General features: G+C 40.0%; 1 long non-coding RNA gene across 1 annotated transcript; it reads left to right on the plus strand.

The window, feature by feature from the left end:
* The first annotated feature begins 2,506 nt into the window (after nt 1–2,506).
* On the plus strand, nt 2,507–6,924 carry LOC107183823. Its single transcript, XR_001514621.1, has 3 exons — nt 2,507–2,526; nt 5,633–5,695; nt 6,848–6,924. It is a non-coding gene; the product is annotated as an uncharacterized LOC107183823 (long non-coding RNA).
* The last annotated feature ends 723 nt before the right edge of the window (nt 6,925–7,647 follow it).

Below are 7,647 nucleotides of genomic sequence, written 5' to 3' on the forward strand. Positions count from 1 at the left end.
CTTGTCTTTTACAAAACTTCATACAATTGGAATCATGCAATACGTATTATTTTCTGTCTGTCTTTCTTTACTCTCTCTCTCTCTCTCTCTCTCTCTTGAAAGAGAAAGAGAGAGAGAGAGAGAGAGAGAGAGAGAGAGAGAGAGAGAGAGAGAGAGAGAGAGAGAGAAAGGCAGGCAAAAAGGGAAACAAGCAAGCTACTGAGTGGAGGAAGCCAAGAGAAAGCTTTTTTTCCTTCCCCCTCAGAGTGTTCTGAAGACACTGGGGACTCGAGTCTTTAGGCAGCTGGCCTCTGACCCCAAACTCATGGAGGACTTCAGCCCATAACTGGACCCCTGATTGTCCGAGGCAAGAAGAAACTCCACGGGGTTTCAAGGAGACCCAAGGAGATCACTTTCACTAGCGGCAGCGCCGCACTCACCTGTTTGAAATATTTTAAGGAGTACTGATACATGGGATCTATTTCTGAGGGCTCGCAATCACGAAGTACATGACGGAGCCTTGAGTGGCGACCGGCCGATACTTCTCTCGAGCAACGTTTATCATCACTTCAGTGGACTCTGCTTCCTTCAGCCTGCTTTTAATGGCACCAGAAGTGATCTGAATGAACACAGAAAACACGTTCTTAAGAGTCTGTTTTGTTGCTTTTGTTTCTTAATCAGGTGGGATTTGGGTATTCATTTCAAACGGGCCGGATCTGGCCCGTGGGCCGTAGTTTGCCCACGGCTGCTCTAGAATCTTACGGGTGGGAGTGTGAAGTGTGCAGAATGCTATACACTTTGAGTAATTCAAATGCAAACTAATGCTGTTTAGACTAGACAATGCTTCCATCATTTTCCAGTGGACTTGATTCTGCATAACTTCCTACAAATGCATCATAATACATTTCAGTGGCATTCAGATTCTTACTGGACACTTCTGTCAGGCTATCAAGCAGGTAGCTTAAATGTAATGCCTCCAAACTTAAATTTGTATCATTCCTCAAACCTGTTATTCTTTCCTTTCCTTATTTCAATAAATGCCATCACCATCCATTCACCCTTCTAAACATGAAAAAAAAAAAGGAAGAAAACACTTAGTGAGCCTTAACTAACCTCTTCTTTCACTCCTTACATCCAATTATGCCCCAGTCCTGATCATTGTCTTTGTTTGGGTTCTCTAAGAACAGACCCTGATCTAAAATGTTGAGTATAAGTTCATTTGGGAGGTGGTTCCAAAAAAGCAATGGTAAGGGTGTAGGAAAGAAATACAGGAAATGAAGGAAGCTTGCATTATTGAGTATCAAATGCAATATTGGGCAACTGAAGCTCAATGCCATTGGGAAACTCTGGGAGACAGAATAGAACATACCTCAGAAATGCTCCACCTGTGAGACTATGCAGCTTCCTATTTATCAATGGCTGAGGGCTTCTCCTATCAGATATTAATTTCCAAGTTCTTCTGGCCTGTCCCACATTTGGACTGTCAGGAAGTCCTCTGAGAGAATTGCAGATGCTTGCAACCAGAAGCCATCTGCGTGTTTTGTAAAGGTAAAGCTGAAGGGATATGGTTAGGGTACTGACAATATCTGGCGGAGCCTAGAGTTGAGTAGAGTGAGGGGTAGTGAGGCATTCATCTCAGGTGCAACATTTAAGGTGCAAAATTTACCTTGATTCTCTTTCCCCCACCCTATTCCTTCACACTTCCAGTCTTTGCTGGAGGAGTTAACTTTAAAAACACCAATTTGATCACATCTGTACTATGTTTAAAAAACACACATAGAATAAAGTCTAAACTCCTTAATTTAGCATGAGTAACTATGTAGATTGAAAATTTACCATGTGTGGACCCTGAGAAAGGGATACATACTAAGAAGGGCTCCCAGTGGCTTAACTGGGCTTTAAAAAAACCAAACACACACACACACACACCACCACCACCACCACCACCACCACCAACAACAACAACAACAACAACAACAAAACAAAACACATACAAAAAAACGGAGGCTAGCAGCCATTTCTAACCAGGGGCCTCTAATGCAAACAGCACTTGAGGGAGAAGCCTGCACTAAGTTGCCTGCAGCCTGCACTGAACTGCCTTTCTGCACTGTGTTTCTGCTATCTGAGCCAGCCCTGATAGAGGATTTCCTGGAATCCTATTTCAACCAATAGAACTGAGGCTTCCTCTTCCTCCCCCTCAGTTGGTTGTGCAGCTATATCCCCATCAACATCTTCACCACTGAATCAGAGCAGCTTCATTCTGACCAACCAGGACAGTGGTTTTTTGGGCCAATCAAACTGTGAAGATTTGGAGTCCTCATTTGCATGCAGACAGACCAATCAGGGACCTTGTATAGAAGTCAGCTCCCCTTTGGCTCTGGGAGCACTTTCCCTTTCCCCCAAAGACTGAAGACTATTTTCCCTTTTTTTGCTAAAACATGGAAGACATCCTGCGGGAGCCGAACAGACTGGTGCAGAGCAAGGCAGAGCAGTGTGGACCAGCGTGGACGGAGCTGACCTGAGCAGAGCAGAGCTGCCTTGCCCCAGGTCGCCCTTGTCCAGGGCCTCTTCTCAGCCATGCTGTTTCACAACTGTGCTGCTTCATAATTGAGCTATAACACTACTGAGCTGTTTTTCAGTGCTGTTTTCACAGCTGTACTGTATTACAATTGAGCTGTTTTGCACTGAATAAAGTCTCCTTCTTTACTGCACCCCAAATTACAGCTTCCTGTTAGCATTGAATTGGCACCAATGACTACTGATTGACATCTTTTACTCTCATTTTCTGCCACTTTCTTTTATAAAACTACTTGAGGCCCGGTGCATGAATTCGTGCATGATCGGGGCTGGGAAGGGACACGGGAGGTTGGCCAGCTGGGGTGGTCTGGCTCGTCTTGCTCAGTCCCAATCAGCCAGACCCCAGCAGCAAGCTAACCTACTGGTTGAGCATTTGCCCCATGGTGGTCAGTGCATGTCATAGCAAGTCCACAACTGCCCTCTTCTCCCGGTCACCCCCAACTGCCCTCCCCTGCCGGCCATCTTGTGGTGGCCATCTTGTGCCCACATGGGGGCAGCAATCTTTTGACCACATGGGGTGGCCATCTTGTGCAAGGGTGTGATGGTCAATTTGCATATTACCTCTTTATTATATAGGATTATATTTTGATTGGTTGAACGGCTGAACAGCCGATTGGACACTTAGCATATTAGATTTTTATTACATAGGACTAGAGGCCCGGTGCACAGATTCATGCACCAATGGGATCCCTCAGTATGGCCCGCACCCTCTCGCAATCTAGGACCCCTCTAGGACTGCCAGTTTCAACCCGATCCCCACAGGCCAGGCCGAGGGACCCCACTGGTACATGAATCCATGCACTGGGCCTCTAGTATGCATAGAAGATCTTTGGTTAATCTCTTCCCACCCTCCCCCTTTTCCTTCTGAGATTCATCAGCTTGTTTCATGTTTCCATGCTCGTGTGCTGAGCATCTTCTCCCTGGTGGTCAATGTGAGTCATAGCTACTGGTCAAACAGTCAAATGGTCAAACGGTCACTTAGGCTTTTATACATATATAGATGCTCTATTACATGAATGCTTCAAACACTTTTTGAACTTTCATATCCTCTTGTGTGTGTATTGTTCCTTCTGCCTCAAATAATCTTCCCCACACCTTTATACAAAAAGGTCTTACTAGTCCCTGAATACAGCTTGAAAACCTATTTTTCTGTGAAAAATTCCCCGATCTCTCTGGGAAAATATATTATTTATTCCGCTGTGTTTCTGAACATTTTGTATGTACCTCTACTTTTGCACTTTGCAAATTGAGTTGCATCTGTTTATTCACTAACCTGGGAACTCTTTAAAGGCAGGCCTGATTCATATTTTTAACCCCAGTGTCTACCTGCATATAGAAGACACCCAAAGAAGGCTTATTGAGTTGCATTTATCTGGATGTTTTCAAACAAAACAGATTTTTAAAGAAATGGAAGGATGCTTCTTAGCAATTTCAGGAGGTGGGACACTATAAGCAAAGAAAGCAGTCTGTGAGAATATACAATTGGGACCTATCAAATAAATCTAGTTTATATATGAACTGCTTCAAAAAGGCTTCAAGGCAGCTATTTTTAAGTGTTGGAATCTGTTGTCTCCAAAGGCAGTACTTTTGGTTAACTCAACTAAAACATGTGTTATGTTGATAAAAAGGTGAATACTCTAGCACATTATAAGCATAATATTTCAGATTAAAGAGTCGCTAGATTGTAACGGCCCCAGAGACAGAGACCATGAGTATAAAATTTACTTTCTACACAGCACAAACTAGACTAAACATACACAAACTCTTAAATGAATTTTGGCACAGAAGTGATTTTGATAATCTGTGGTTGAATCTATAGTCATTTGCAATGAAGTAGGGACCCGGTAATTATCCAATTTAATTCCTTAATATGAATAAATAAAACCAATAAATCACATTCCTCTCAGAATGCCCCTTCAAAGAAAAATGCTTTTTAGTGAGATTATTATTCTGTCAGCCTTTCTCACATGAATTAGGTAGCCATCAAAGTTTTACTTCACCTCCTCTTGATTGTTATTTCAAAAATTAATAAGGATGACAATGTTTTTAAAAATTCAATTGCATTACTATTGCTGGTGGGTTTGTTTGTTTTTTTAATGATAATAGTGATGATTACTGGGGTGAGTTTTCCTGTCTCCCTGAGCACTAGCCTAGCATTAATCTAGCTTTGGTCAGTAATAACAGAAATAACAGTATTACAGTTTGAAAAATTTAACAGTTGAGAACTCATTACCATTCAATAGAATGGTGGGATGTGGTGGGGGTCAGGGGAGATTTTGATTTTCCAGAGTACTTTGTGTTGCTTATTAATGTTGTCTTTCTCTCTTTTTGTTATTAATAATGGTCTGGTAATACTTTCCCCTACCATTTGATGATATTTTTTGCTGGTCCAGATGAGTAAGTCACCATCTCAAGAGGAACCCAAACCTGCTCAGGTACCTGGCCTAAATAGATGCCTAACCATTTAACCATGAGAGGATTTGAGACTAGTTTTCTTAGAAGAATTGAGATGAAATATCATACTCTATCATTTAATTAATTCTCTTTTTAGGTGAAGTATTCTGCATCAGATTTTAACAAAAATGCAAAAAAGGATCAACTAAAAAGCAGTGGCCTGCTTCTAGTTAGTTGATATTCCTCATCCTATATAATAAAAGGCTAATATGCAAATTGTCCTCTTGCAAGTTCGACCAACCGGGAGTTCAACCGCTCATTATAACATGTGCTGACCACCAGGGGGTGGTGCGGAATGAAGGGAGACTCCGGCCGGCAACTGGCAGCCAGGGGAGGGAAGGCCCCAGCCAGCAGCCAAGAGGCCCCAATCAGCCCTGATCGCTGGCCTGGGCTAGGGACCCTACCCGTGTATGAATTTCATGCACTGGGCTTCTAGTATATTAATGAGCCTGTTACTGTTTGAATTTGTTAACACACTACCTTGGTGTGATTTTATTTGGTATGATGTTTACTCATTATGTGAAAATTTTTAACATAAAAAGCTTGCTATACTAGAGTATAAGGTATTAGTTTATCGATAGTTCCTTCTGGATAACACTTATTAACACTGTTTCCATTTTAGGAAAATGGAGAAGAAAACAAAGAAAGGAAACAGGAAGCAACTAAAAGGAATGAGCCTATTGAGGTAGAATTTTCATAAAAAGTCAGATATTAATGCTGGAGAGTAACTTGGACAAATTAATTTTCTTATAAAAGGAGGAAAAGAAAAGATGTGGGTATTCAGACAGATAAATAAAATGGCAAATGGAAAATTAAGCTGACTCCTTTGAATCAGTTGTAGGATGCTTCCATAGATAAATTATTTGTGAAGAGCTATTATGAATTATATATAAAGATTGCTTTCTAAAATCAGAACTATTACCCTAAATACAATAACCACCAGTTTTTAGGGTAATTTCATGATCATTCTGTACTTTTCATGTTAATCATTTAAGTAACTTTGTGTTTAAATAAATACAAGACATATGAGAAAGCATTTTACAGTAAAGGGAAGCAACTGAAAATAGTTATATGGATTCACCATTAAGTTGATTAACATGAGTCTCTAAAATATCCTATTCTTCTTCTTTTCTTTTTTATTTTAAATATATTTTATTGATTTTTCACAGAGAGGACGAGAGAGAGATAGAGAGTTAGAAACATCGATGAGAGAGAAACATCGATTAGCTGCCTCCTGCACGCTCCCCACTGGGGATGTGCCCGCAACCCAGGCACATGCCCTTGACCGGAATCGAACCCGGGACCCCTCAGTCCGCAGGCCGACGCTCCATCCACTGAGCCAAACCGGTTTCGGCTACTCTTCTTCTTTTAAAAGTACATTGTCATAAATACAAAAAGCTATTTTGCCACTATTTAAACTAATCTTTAATTTCCTCAATTAAGATGAAATGTTTTCTTTCACCCACAAACATGGAAGATGATTCCAATAATAAAAGAAATATTTTCAAAAGTCTGATTGCACTATGCTGTGAATTATGTTTCTAGAAAGTATTGTATAAATTGAAATGTTAATGTACATGTAGCATAATATTCTTAGCATATTACTTTGTTAGCAATAGGAATATGTGCTTACACATTGAGCCAATACGTTTTATCTTGTGAATGCAGTAAATAGACTGATTACTATGTTGCTTCTAATATATAGCATTAAATCCTAGCAAAATTAAGTAGGAATGTTTGGCAACTACAAGGTATTTATCTACATTCTTTAATTGGGAGAGTTGATGCAACTTTGAAGAAGAGCAACTCATTTTGAAAGGCTTCTTTTTCTTTTCAGAGTTCACAGAGTTCAGCACTGAGTTCTGCATTAGATTTCGACAAAGATGGGGAAGAAGAAACAACAGATGAAATCAAATCTGAAGGTAGAGAACTAGCCATTTTCAATTGGTATGCTGTGGCAGGCACACTAACTAGTGTGCCACAAGAATTTTTAAAACATGCAATACTTGACAGTTTAGTTGGGGCACTGACCTCTTTTCCCTTAGATTGTCAAATTTAAAAAATGACAACATGACAATAGCCATCAGATGTGAATGAATCAAATTGTACCTATATTTTTTTGTCAAATTGGCAAAAATACTTTTGGTGCACTGCAGAATTTTAGTAATTAGCTTATGTGTGTCATAAATGAAAAAGATTAAAAATTGCTTCCTCTGCACAACAGAATTTAAAACTATTATGTAGTTTTTATTAGGGATACATTTCTCAAGATTTTTCCCTTTAAAAATATAATCCTAGGAATATTTTAAAATGCAGTTTGGAAATAGTTTGAAATGTATTCCCTTTAACTTCTATTAATACTTTTAAGGCAATATTATGATTATTCATCTTGTACTAAAAGAGGAAATTAGCTAAGATTGGGGACATACCAGAAAACCCATTAATCCTATATATCTACACTAATAAAAGAGAAAAATGGTAATTGGCATACGATGCTACCCTTTTCATTGGCTAATCAGGGCTATATGCAAATTAACTGCCAGCTCAGATGGCAGTTAACTGACAACAAAGATGGCGGTTAATTTGCATATGTAGGCACAATGCAGGGAGGCGAAAGGGAAAGCAGGAAGAAGCCCC

Source organism: Myotis davidii, unplaced genomic scaffold (assembly GCF_000327345.1).
Source record: "Myotis davidii unplaced genomic scaffold, ASM32734v1 scaffold363, whole genome shotgun sequence".
Lineage (NCBI taxonomy): Eukaryota > Metazoa > Chordata > Mammalia > Chiroptera > Vespertilionidae > Myotis > Myotis davidii.